This window comes from Dama dama, chromosome 1 (genome assembly GCF_033118175.1).
Source record: "Dama dama isolate Ldn47 chromosome 1, ASM3311817v1, whole genome shotgun sequence".
Classification (NCBI taxonomy): Eukaryota; Metazoa; Chordata; class Mammalia; order Artiodactyla; family Cervidae; genus Dama; species Dama dama.
Window position 1 is genome coordinate 6,157,307 of NC_083681.1, and position 13,029 is coordinate 6,170,335.

Here is a 13,029-nt window from a genome sequence, read left to right on the forward strand (position 1 = left end):
CATCCAACCATTTCATCCTCTGTTGACCACCATCTCCTCCTGCCTTCAGTCTTTCCCACCATCAGGATCTTTTCCAATGAGTCATTTCTTCCCATCAAGTGGCCAAAGTTTTGGAGTTTCAGCTTTGGCATCAGTCCTTCCAATGAATATTCAGGACAGATTTCCTTTAGAATGGACTGGTTGGATCTCTTTGTAGTCCAAGGGACTTTCAAGAGTCTTCTCCAACATCACGGTTCAAAAGCATCAATTCTTTGGCGCTCAGCTTTCTTTATAGTCCAACTCTCACATCCATACATGACTACTGGAAAAACCATAACTTTGACTAGAAATTTGTTGGCAAAGTAATGTTTCTCCCTTCTTTTAATATGCTGAAGTTGGTCATAGTTTTTCTTCCAAGGAACAAGCGTCTTTTAATATCATGGCTGCAGTTACCATCTGCAGTGATTTTGGAGTCCCCCAAAATAAAGTCTCTCAATGTTTCCATTGTTCCCCCATCTATTTGCCATGAAGTGATGGAACCAGATGCCATGATCTTAGTTTTCTGAATGTTGAGCCATCTTTTTCACTCTCCTCTTTCACTTTCATCAAGAGGCTCTTTAGTTCCTCTTCACTTTCTGCCATAAGGGTGGAGTCATCTGCATATCTGAGGTTACTGATATTTCTCCTGGCAATCTTGATTCCAGCTTGTGCTTCATCCAGCTTGGCATTTCACATGATGTACTCTGAATATAAGTTAAATAAGCAGGGTGTCAATATACAGCCTTGACATACTCTTTTCCCTATTTGGAGCCATTCTGCTTTCTTTAGCTAGATAAAAAGAATTAAGTAATTCCCCTCATCTGCCCTAGAACCCTTCATATCTGCTCACACATATAAACATTATAGTTGTTAAGAACTTAGGCTTTAGAATCAGAAACCCTCTAGTCATGCTATAAACTTGAACATCTTATTTAACAGTCTAAGTCTAAATTTTCTTTCTTTCTTTTTTTTTTTTTTTTGCATTTTTCCTTCATTTTAAAATTTATATTGATGTATAATTGTTATTAAATGGTGCATTAATATATTATATAGAGAGAGATATTTTACATGTTCTTTTACATTTTGGTTTATCAAAAGATAAAGAATATAGTTTTCTGGGCTCTAAGAACTAGTTGTTTATCCATTACATATACAGTAACTTATTTCTTCTAAACCCAACCTCCCACTTCATCCCTCCCCTAATCACCTCCCTTTTGGCAACCACAGTATGTTCTCCATGCCCCTAAGTCTGTTTTTGAGATAGGCTCATTTGTGTCATATTTGAGATTCCACAAATAACTGATGTCATTTGATATTTGTCTTTCTATTTCGTACTTACTTCATTCAATATGATACTCTCTAGTTGAATCCATGTTGCTGCAAATGGCATCATTTTGTTCTTTTTTATGGCTAAGTGGCATCCCATTGTGTGTATATATTACTTTTCTTTATCCATTCATCTTTTGAATGACATTTAGATTATTTCCACATCACGGCTATTGTGAATAGTGTTGTTGTGAACATAGGTGTGCATGTATCTTTTTGAATTATAGCTTTGTCTCAATATATGTCCAGGAGTTAGATTGTTGGATCATATTATACTTCTATTTTTAGTTTTCTGTGGAATCGTCACACTGTTTTCCACAGCAGCTGCACTACCTTACATTTCTAACATAATCTCTACAGGACTTGTTATTTGTAGACTTTTTAATATTGGCCATTTTACTCTGGGTAATGTGGTACATCATTGTAGTTTTGATTTGCATCTCTGTAGTAATCAGCAGTGTTGAGCATCTTTGTGCCTATTGTCAACATGTATTTCTTCTTTGGAGAAATATCTATTTAGGTCTTCCTCCCATTTTTCAATTGAGTTTTTGTTGTTATTGTTTTCAGTTGCATGAGCTTTTCGCATATTTTGAAAATTAAGTCCTGTCTTTTGCATCATTTGCAAATATTTTCTCCCATTCTGTAGGCTGTCTTTTCACTTTCTTTATGATTTTCTTTGCTGTGAAAAATATTGTTTGTTGATTGGTAGTGGTGGTTTAGTCACTAAGTTGTGTCCAACTCTTGGGACCCCATACACTGTAGCCTGCCAGGCGCCTCTGTCCATGAGATTCTCCAGGCAAGAATACAGGAGTGGGTTGCCATTTCCTCCTCCAGGGGATCTTCCTGACCCAGGAATCGAACCTGGGTCTCCTGAATTGCAGGCACATTCTTTATAGATTGAGCTATAAGGGAAGCCCATAGTTTGTTGATTAGGTCCCATTTGTTTATTTTTGTTTTTATTTCTACTGTCTTGGAAGACTGACCTAAGAAAACATTGTTAACAATTAATGTCAGAAAATGTTTTGTCTATGATCTCTTCTAGGAATTTTATGCTGTTATGTCTTATGTTTAAGTCTTTAAGCTATTTTGAGTTTATTTTTGTCCATGGTGTGAAGATGTCTTCTAAATTCATTGATTTATATATCCAACATTCCCAACACTACTTGCTGAAGAGATTGTCATTTTCTCATTGTATATCCTTCGTCAAAGATTAATTGACCATAGGCGTGTGGGTTTATTTCTGTATTCTCTCTTTTTCTATTGATCCATGTGTCTGATTTTTTCCATCTGTGCTTTGATCACTATAACTCTTTAATATTGTCTGAAGTTAGGGAATGCTGTGCCTCCTGCTTTGTTCCTTTTCTTCAGGATTGCTTTGGCAATTCTGGATCTTTGATTTGGCTAGTATGGCCATTTTAGCAATTCTAATTCTTCATTCCAGGAGCATGGGACATCTTTCCATTTCTTTGAGTCATCTTCAATTTCACTTATTGTTTTATAATTCTCAGTGTATAAGTCTTTCATTTTCTTGGTCAAGTTTATTCCTAAGTATGTATTATTTTGGATGCAATTTTAAAGTGTATTATTATTTTTTTTTATATTTACTTTCTGATATTTTATTGTTAGTGTAAAGAAATATAACCAATTTCTAGATGTGGATCTTGTATCCTGCTACTTTGCTGAATTTGTTTATTAGTTCTAGTTGTTTTTGTGTGGAATCTTTAGGGTTTTCTATATATAGTTTTCTTATCATCTGCATATAATTACAAAATTTCCTCTTCCCTTCCAGTTTGGTTACCTTTTATTTATTTTTTCTTGTCTGATTACTGTAGTTAGGATTTCCAAAACTATGTTCAATAGAAGAGATGAGAGTTCCAGATTTTAGCAGGAAGACTTTCATCTTTTCACCATTGAATATTGTATTAGCTGTTTGTCATAAATAGATTTCATGGTGAGATATGTTTCCTCCATACCCATTTTCACAAGGGTTTTCATTATTGTTGGTTAAATATTATCAAATGCTTGTTCTGCATCTATTGAGATGATCACACATTTTTTGCCTTTTCTTTAGTCTATGTTGTATAAGTTGAGCCATCCATGTGAATTTTGGATGAATCCCACTTGGGCATGGTATATGATCTTTTGTATGCATTATTGGATTGAATTTGCTAATGTTTTGTTGAGAATTTTTTTGCATCTATATTCATCAAAGATATAGGCTTGTAGTTTGTATTTTTTTTTTTTTTTTAATGTTGTCTTTTTTCTGATTTTGGTATCATGATGATAGTGGTTTTGTAGAATGTCTTTGGGAATGTTTCTTCATCTTCAATCTTTTGCAAGAATTTGAGAAGGGTTGGAATAAGCCTTTTTTTATGTTTGTTAGAATTTGTCTGTGAAACCATCTGGTCCTGGGCTTTTATTTGTAATGGGTTATTTTATTATAGATGCTATTTCACTTCTAGTTGTCTATCTGTTCAAATTATCTATTTCTTCTTGAGTCAATTTTGATGGGCTCTATATTTCTAGAAACTTGTCCATTCCTTCCAGATTGTCAAATTTGTTGTCATGTAATTTTGCATAATATCCCCCTGTATTTTTTTCTATTTCTGCACATTTCTATTTCTGCATTCTGTCATATCTCATTTTTCACTTCTTACTGTGCTTATTTGGGGCTCTCTTTTCTACTTGGTGGGCATGGCATGATGTTTGTTAATTTTGTGCACATTTTTTAAAGTTTTATGGATTTTAAATCATTCTTAATCTTTATTTTAATTATTTCCTCTCTGATCTCTATTGTTCCCTTCTTGTGCTTACTTTAGGTTTGTTTTTACTTCTTTTCCAAACTCTTAACTGCTAGGTTGTTATTTATTTGAGGTTTTTCTTATTTTATCAGAAATACCTGGATCATTATGAAATTCCATCTTAAGAACTGCTTTTGCTTGCATCATGTAGATTTTGTATAACTATATTTTCAGTGTCATTTCTTTCAAGGTACTTTTAAATCTTCTATTTGATTCCATCATTAATCCATTTTTTTAGAAATCTATTTCTTTTTTTTTTCCTCATTTTTTTCCTGTGATTGATTTTTATTAGTGCTGTCATGCTACTGTGGTCACAAAAGATGCTGAAATAATTTCTATAGTCTTAAATTTGCTGAGGTTTGTTTGGGTTTTGTACCCTAGTATTTTGTCAATCCTAGAGAATGTCTCAAATGTACTTGAAAAGAATGGGCATTCCTCTTCTTCTTCTTCTTTTTTATTTTTTTAATGCAATATCCTGAAAATTGCAATTAAGCATAACAGCTCTATTTTACCACTGAAGACCTCTATTGTCTCATGGAATTTTGTTTAGAAAATCGACATGAATGAGGTGTTAAAAACCTATTATTATTATTATATTCTTGTCAATTCCCATCTTTGTGTGTGAGTCTGTGTGTGTGTGTTTATTGTGTTCCACTACTATATTAGGAGGTGATGGAATTTTAGCAGAGCTATCTCAAGTCCTAAAAGATGATGCTATTAAAGTGCCACACTCAGTATGCCAGCAAATTTGGAAAACTCAGCAAAGGTCACAGGACTGGAAAAGGTCAGTTTTCATTCTAATCCCAAAGAAAAGCAATGTCAAAGAATGTCCAAACTGCCACACAATTGCACTCATTTCACAAACTAGCAAAGTAATGTGCAAAATTCTCCAAGCAAGGCTTCAACAGTATGTGAAACAAGAAATTCCAGATGTTCAAACTGGATGCAGAAAAAGCAGAAGAACCAGAGATCAAATGACCAATATCTGTTGGATCATAGAAAAACAAGAGAGTTCCAGAAAAACATCTACTGCTGCTTTATTGACTATGCCAAAGGCTTTGACTGTGCAGATCACAACAAACTGTGGAAAATTCTTCAAGAGGTGGGAGTACCAGACAACCTTACCTATCTTTTGAGAAATCTGTGTGTGGGTCAAAAAGGAACAGCTAGAACCAGACATGGAACAATGAACTGGTTCCAAATTGGGAAAGGAGTACATCAAGGCTGTATATTTTCACCCTGCTTATTTAACTTATATGGAGAGTATATCATACGAAATGTCAAGCTGGATAAAGCACAGCTGGAATCAAGATTGCCAGGAGAAATATCAATAACATCAAATATGCAGAGGGTACCACCCTTATGGCAGAAAGTGAAGAGGAACTAAAGAGCCTCTTGATGTTGAGGTATGTTCCTTCTATTCCTGCTTTTTAAATTGAAGGCATTTCCCCTGAAATCAGGAACAAGACAAGGGTGCCCACTCTCACCACTACTATTCAACATAGTGTTGGAAGCTCTGGCCACAGCAATCAGAGCAGAAAAAGAAGTAAAAGGAATCCAGATAGGAAAAGAAGAAGTAAAACTCTCACTGTTTGCAGATGACATGATCCTCTACATAGAAAACCCTAAAGACTCTACCAGAAAATTACTAGAGCTAATCAATGAATATAGTAAAGTTGCAGGATATAAAATTAACACACAGAAATCCCTTGCATTCCTATATACTAACAATGAAAAAACAGACAGAGAAATTAAGGAAACAATACCATTCACCATTGCAACAAAAAGAATAAAATACTTAGGAGTGTATCTACCTAAAGAAACAAAGGACCTATACATAGAAAACTATAAAACACTGATGAAAGAAATCAAAGAGGACACAAACAGATGGAGAAACATACCGTGTTCATGGATTGGAAGAATCAATATTGTCAAAATGGCTATTCTACCCAAAGCAATCTATAGATTCAATGCAATCCCTATCAAGCTACCAACGGTATTTTTCACAGAACTAGACCAAAGAATTTCACAATTTGTATGGAAATACACAAAACCTCGAATAGCCAAAGTAATCTTGAGAAAGAAGAATGGAGCTGGAGGAATCAACCTGCCTGACTTCAGACTCTACTACAAAGCCACAGTCATCAAGACAGTATGGTACTGGCACAAAGACAGAAATATAGATCAATGGAACAGAATAGAAAGCCCAGAGATAAATCCACGAACCTATGGACACCTTATCTTTGACAAAGGAGGCAAGGATATACAATGGAAAAAAGACAACCTCTTTAACAAGTGGTGCTGGGAAAACTGGTCAACCACTTGTAAAAGAATGAAACTAGAACACTTTCTAACACCATACACAAAAATAAACTCAAAATGGATTAAAGATCTAAATGTAAGACCAGAAACTATAAAACTCCTAGAGGAGAACATAGGCAAAACACTCTCCGACATAAATCAAAGCAAGATCCTCTATGACCCACCTCCCAGAATATTGGAAATAAAAGCAAAACTAAACAAATGGGACCTAATGAAACTTAAAAGCTTTTGCACTACAAAGGAAACTATAAGTAAGGTGAAAAGACAGCCCTCAGATTGGGAGAAAATAATAGCAAATGAAGAAACAGACAAAGGATTAATCTCAAAAATATACAAGCAACTCCTGCAGCTCAATTCCAGAAAAATAAATGACCCAATCAAAAAATGGGCCAAAGAACTAAACAGACATTTCTCCAAAGAAGACATACAGATGGCTAACAAACACATGAAAAGATGCTCAACATCACTCATTCTTAGAGAAATGCAAATCAAAACCACAATGAGGTACCATTACACGCCAGTCAGGATGGCTGCTATCCAAAAGTCTACAAGCAATAAATGCTGGAGAGGGTGTGGAGAAAAGGGAACCCTCTTACACTGTTGGTGGGAATGCAAACTAGTACAGCCGCTATGGAAAACAGTGTGGAGATTCCTTAAAAAACTGGAAATAGAACTGCCATATGACCCAGCAATCCCACTTCTGGGCATACACACTGAGGAAACCAGATCTGAAAGAGACACGTGCACCCCAATGTTCATCACAGCACTGTTTATAATAGCCAGGACATGGAAGCAACCTAGATGCCCATCAGCAGATGAATGGATAAGGAAGCTGTGGTACATATACACCATGGAATATTACTCAGCCATTAAAAAGAATTCATTTGAACCAGTCCTAATGAGATGGATGAAGCTGGAGCCCATTATACAGAGTGAAGTAAGCCAGAAAGATAAAGAACATTACAGCATACTGACACGTGTATATGGAATTTAGAAATGTGATAACGATAACCCTATATGCAGAACAGAAAAAGAGACACAGAAATACAGAACAGACTTTTGAACTTTGTGGGAGAATGTGAGGGTGGGATATTTCAAAAGAACAGCATGTGTACTATCTATGGTGAAACAGATCACCAGCCCAGGTGGGATGCACGAGACAAGTGCTCCGGCTTGGTGCACTGGGAAGACCCAGAGGAATCGGGTGGAGAGGGAGGTGGGAGGGGGGATCGGGATTGGGAATACATGTAAATCCATGGCTGATTCATATCAATGTATGACAAAACCCACTGGAAAAAAATAATAATAATAATAATAAAAAAAATAAAAAAAATAAAAGACTTCCAATTAAAAAAAAAAAAAAAAAGCCTCTTGATGAAAGTGAAACAGGAGAGCAAAAAAGCTGGCTTAAAACTCAACATTCAAAAAGCTAAGATCATTGCATCCAGTCTCATTATTTCCTGGCAATTAAAGGGGAAATGATGGAAACAGTGACAGAAGTTATCTTCTTGAGAACCACAATCATTGCAGATGGTGACTGCAGCCATGAAATTAAAAGACCCTTGATCTTTGGAAGAAAAACTATGACTAAACTAGACAGCATTTTAAGAAGCAGAGACATTTATTTTTCAACAAAGGTCAAGCTAGTCAAAGCTATGGTTTTTCCAGTTCAGTTCATTTTAGTTCATTCGTTCAGTCATGTCCAACACTTTGCAACCCCATTGACTGCAGCACGCCAGGCTTCCCTGTCCATCACCAACTCCTGGAGCTTTCTCAAATTCATGTCCATTGAGTCAGCGATGCCATCCAACTGTCTCATTCTCTGTCATCCCCTTTGCCTCCCACCTTCCGCATCTTTTCTACTGAGTCAGTTCTTCACATCAGGAGGCCAAAGTATTGGAGTTTCAGCTTCAGCATCAGTCCTTCCAGTGAATATTCAGGACTGATCTCCTTTAGGATGGACTGGTTGGATCTCCGTGCTGTCCAAGGGAAGCTGAAGAGTCTTCTCCAACACCACAGTTCAAGAGCATAAATTCTTCAGTGCTCGACTTTCCTTATAGTCCAACTCTCACATCCATATTATCGGAGAAACCATAGCTTTGACTAGACAGACCTTTGTTGGCAAAGCAATGTCTCTGCTTTTTACGCTGTCTAGGTTAGTCACAGCTTTTCTTCCAAGGAGCAAGCGCCTTTTAATTTCATGACTGCAGTCACCATCTTCAGTGATTTTGGAGTCCCCCAAAGTAAAATCTCTCACTGTTTCCATTGTTTTCCCATCTATTTGCCATGAAGTGATGGGACCAAGGACTTCCCTGGTGGCTCAGATGGTAAAAGTGTCTGCCTACAATGCAGGAGACCTGGGTTTGATCCCTGGGTCAGGAAGATCCCCTGGAGAAGGAAATGGCAACCCACTCCAGTAGTCTTGCCTGGAAAATCCCACGGACAGAGGAGCCATGATCTTCTTTTCCTGAGTGTTGAGTTTTAAGCCAACTTTCCAGTAGTCATGTATGGATGTGTATGGGTGTGAGAGTTGGAGCATAAAGAAAGCTGAGCATCAAAGAACCGATGTTTTTGAACTCTGGTGTTGGAGAATTCTCTTGAGAGTCCCTTCGACTGCAAGAAGATCAAACAAGTCAATCCTAAAGGAAATTAACCCTGACTGTTCATTGAAAGTACTGATGCTGAAGCTGAAGTTTTGGTCACCTGATATGAAGAACTGACTCACTCGATGGTAATGAGTGAGCAAGCTCCGGGTGTTGGCAATGGACAGGCATTCTGGCATACTGCAGTCCATGGTATCGTAAAGAGGACAGGACTGGGCTACTGAACTGAACTGATACTGATGAGTGTAGAAGCCTTTTCTTGTATTGATCCTTTTATCATTAGATTGTGTCCTTCTTTATCTTTATCTCCTTTGTTTTAAAGTCTATTTTGTCTGATAAGAGGGTTGCAATCACCACTTTCTTGCCATTTCCACTCGTATGGTGTATCTTCTTCCATTCCCTCACTTTCAGTTTATGTATTAACTTTGCCCTAAAGTGGGTCTTTCATAAGCAACGTATTGTAGGCTCTTTTTTTTTTTTTTTCATTCAATCTAACACTATATGTGTTTTGATTGTGGTATTTAGTCCATTGACATTTAAGGTAATTATTAACAAATAACGTATTTATTATCATTTTAAACCTTGTTTTCCATTGGATACTGCATTTCTCCTTTGTTCCTTCATTTTCCTTTTTCTTGTTGTGACTTGTTTCCTTCCATTATATGCTTCTGTTCTCTCTTACTTTTGGTTCTTATGAATCTATTGCATTTTTTTAATTTGTTGTTACTCTGGGTTTTTTTTTTTTTTTTTTTTTTAATATCCTAACCTCTTCCTATCTCTACTTGCTTTAGTCTGATAGTCACTGAGGCTTAAGCATATTCTTAATAAAGGGGAGGGGGAAATTTGCATTTTCTTATTTTCTCCCCCACATTTTATAATTTTGATATCCTTTTTTACATCTTCATGTTTATCCTTTTGCTGTTCATCATAGATATTATTGTTTTCACAAAAATGTTTTGATTTTTTAAAATATGTCTGCTGGCTTATTTAAATAATTGCAATTGTGATTTCCTCTTTCCTTCAGTTTTTTGCTTCTTTCCTGTTTAGAGAAGATTTTTCAATATCTTCTTTAGGATAGATTTAGCATTGGTTTGTTCTTTTTGTTTTTGCTTGTCTGAGAAATTTTTTATCTCTCCTTCTCTTCTAAATGATAATCCTGCTGCTTAGAGTATTGTCAGTTGCATAATTTTCTTTTTAGGAATTAGAATATATCTTGTCACTGCCTTCTGGCCTGCAATGTCTCTGGAAAGAAATAAGCTGACAACCTTAATAAGGGGGTTCTCTTGTGCTTGCTTCAGCAGCACATATACTAAAATTGGAATGATACAGAGAAGATTAGCTTGGCCCCTGCGTAAGGATGACACATAAATTCGTGAAGCATTCCATATTTTTGAACCAGTTCTAATGAGATGGATAAAACTGGAGCCCATTATACAGAGTGAAGTAAGCCAGGAAGATAAACACCAATACAGTATACTAATGCATATATATGGAATTTAGAAAGATGGTAATGATAACCCTATATGCAAGACAGAAAAAGAGACACAGATGTATTGAACAGACTTTTGGACTCTATGGGAGAAGGCGAGGGTGGGATGATCTGAGAGAACAGCATTGAAACATGTATATTATCAAGTGTGAAACAGATCATCAGTCCAGGTTGGATGCATGAGACAAGTGCTTGGGGCTGGTGCACTGGGATGACCCAGAGGGATGGGATGGGGAAGGAGGTGACCAGGGGGGTTCAGGATGGAGAACACATGTAAATCCATGGCTGATTCATGTCAATGTATGGCAAAAACCACTACAATATTGTAAAGTAATTAGCTTCCAACTAATAAACATAAATGGAAAAACAAAAACAACAACAAATAATAATAATAATAATGAAAAGGGTAATAATAACATACATATAATACTTCAGTGTTTAAGAATATTCCTTCATGAACAAATAATTTGGCATTACCTCTGCGAGTTAGAATAGATAAAATATTCTTATTGTTTACAAAGAAGAAAAATAAGGAGAAATCAGGATATAATATCCAACAGGAAAAAAGAAATCTATAAAAGTCACAACAAAACAGAGATTAAAGGGGAAGAAAAGCTTCTTAAAATGATTAACTTGTCATAACAAACACTTTCAGACAATCAAAGTGGAGAAAACACAGTGTCAGTCAATGGATTGACATTGTGAAATCAACTGATGGGTATCTAACAAATGTCAGACTTATTTAAATTTTTTTATTGCTAGTTATTGATTTCTTAAGTTTAAATGACTCTTTCCAAAATTAATATTTTATTTATGTTTATGACTCCTAACACATACATTATTGCAGAGAAAATATATCATAAAAACTTAATAAGGGGGCCTCTCTTGTAATTAACTCTTTTTTTTTTTTTTTTTTTTGTCTTGCTGCCTTTAGAACCCTCTGTTTAATGTTTTGCCTTTTAATTACGTTTTGGTGGAGGTCAGCTTAGGTTCATCTTGTTTGGGACCCTTTGTGATTACTGCACCTGTTTTTTCTGTTTCCTCTTTAAGTTTGGGGAGTTTTCAGCCATAATTTCTTCAAATATATTTTTGATCCCCTTTTCTCTTTCTTCCCCTTCTGGAATCCCTATTATGTGTAGATTGGCATGTTTATATTATCCCATAGGTGTCATGTTACTTCTCTTTTTTATTTGGTTTTCTTCATTTGACTTTCTGCTGTTCTGATTGGGTGATTTCCATTATTCTATCATCTTCTGCATTATTCATTCCACAATTCATTTCCTTTAGTTCATCTTTCCTCTCCGCAAATGAGCTTTCTAATTTTCCTTGGCTCCCCTTGATAGCTCCTAGTTTGTTTTTTACAGTACTCTGCATTTCTGTTGATAGTCTTTCTTAATTCCTTCAGTATTTTCTTTATCTCTGTTTTGAAATTGCTGTCTATTAGACTGAAGCGGTCTCTTTCATTGTTCTTTTGGGGGGATTTTCTTGATCTTTTAATTGGGAGTGATTCCTTCACTTCTTTGTTATATTTCTCTTATTTTGTGTTTAAGAGAAAAAATAATCTACTGTGGTCTTGGAGGGCTATTTATATGTGGGAGCATCCCTGTGTGGATTGTGCAGGTTTAATATATTTTGTGCAAAGGCTGTTTTAGTATGGATGTCTGCTGCCTCTTGACATTACACCCTTGATAGGGAGTGTGGAGATGCAGCAGCGCGGTGCCTGCTCCCAGGGCTCCAGGCAGTGATGGTGGCTTGTGTGAACCCCTAGGGCCCACAGTGGAGCAGAGGTGGCCTGAGAGTTTTTTCTGGAAATTGTGATGGAGGTAGCACCTGGTCTCTGCTCCTAGAGCTCATGTAGGCAGCGTCCTGTCACCTGGGAGTCCATGCAGGAAAAAAGGCTATAATGGTGCTTCCTTCCCCCCCACTCACACACCTCACAAACAGTGGTGTCTGGCCTCTTAGGTGGACTCAGGCTTCCTCTGTGTATACCCTCAGTCGCGGTCATAACAAACTCCAGCCCCTTAAGACTATTCCTGCACAGCCAGCCCTGATCTCTTCATGTCTGATCCCTGAAATTTGAGCTTGAGCAGGTAGCCCCCACCCATAGCAGGGAATGCACATCTCAGGCTGGGGAGCACTGGGCGCTGGCACTGGCTATTTGTGCAGGCTTCTTTCCATTCTGGCTGCTGCAAACAAGTTGTTGCACTCTCCTCTGAGAAATCAAAGGTTCCCCTCTGTCTTGGCTGATCTCCCACCAGTGTGAGGACTTCTCAGGGAACAGGAACATTTCCTCTTTCACAACTCCCTTCCAGGGGTACAAGTCCCATCCTGATTTCTTTCTCTCTTTCTTGTTTCTTCTGTCCTACCCTGTTATGTGGAGATTTTCTTGCTTTTTCTAAGGACTAAGGTTTTCTGCCAGCATTCAATAGATACTCTATGAGAGTCGTTCCACGTGTTGATTTATTTTTGC

General features: G+C 36.8%; 1 non-coding gene across 1 annotated transcript; it reads left to right on the forward strand.

The window, feature by feature from the left end:
* The first annotated feature begins 10,355 nt into the window (after window positions 1-10,355).
* On the forward strand, window positions 10,356-10,462 carry LOC133065105 (U6 spliceosomal RNA). Its single transcript, XR_009694846.1, has one exon. It is a non-coding gene; the product is annotated as a U6 spliceosomal RNA (small nuclear RNA).
* The last annotated feature ends 2,567 nt before the right edge of the window (window positions 10,463-13,029 follow it).